The sequence below is a fragment of the Oncorhynchus kisutch genome, linkage group LG4, assembly GCF_002021735.2.
Source record: "Oncorhynchus kisutch isolate 150728-3 linkage group LG4, Okis_V2, whole genome shotgun sequence".
In the NCBI taxonomy this organism is placed as follows: domain Eukaryota; kingdom Metazoa; phylum Chordata; class Actinopteri; order Salmoniformes; family Salmonidae; genus Oncorhynchus; species Oncorhynchus kisutch.
Window position 1 is genome coordinate 11,597,568 of NC_034177.2, and position 628 is coordinate 11,598,195.

Here is a 628-nt window from a genome sequence, read left to right on the forward strand (position 1 = left end):
AGCACCGTGGAGATACGGATTTGTTTTGCGCCAAACTGTCACGCAATTTTTATATTATTATGATATTATTATTATTATTATATTTTTATATAGAGGCCTAACACTAAGACGGAAGGGGTTAACGTTTTAATTGAGGGGGCTACGCCGCTTGTGCCCAGTGTGATGAGTAATTCAGTTTATAAGCTTAGGAAAAGCCTATTCATTTTTAGTTTATTTACTTGTCACAACATATTAAATTCACAGTGTCTAATCAAACTCCAGTCCATGAGCACATTTGACTGTAATTTGAAATTGACACTCAACACATCACCTATGGGTCGAAACATGATGGGAGTGAAATGAACGATGAATCATATGAAATAATTGCACTTGTCAGAAAACCCCTATGTTGATTGAATAATTGTGCGTGAAATCAAATGTGCAACTTTGGAATAAATTGCCTTTCAAAGTAATAATCAAATGTGTGTGCGAGTGGGGCAGCCTTTCCCTCCTAAAAATCAATAATAGCTAATTACTGGATACTTCCTTGTGGAAATAAGAATCGGTTAGGTTCAATTATAAAAATGCGATTTCATATCCCCTGTTTCCCTCTGAGAGAGGAGGGGGCGGGGGGGTAATTGGCCAACCT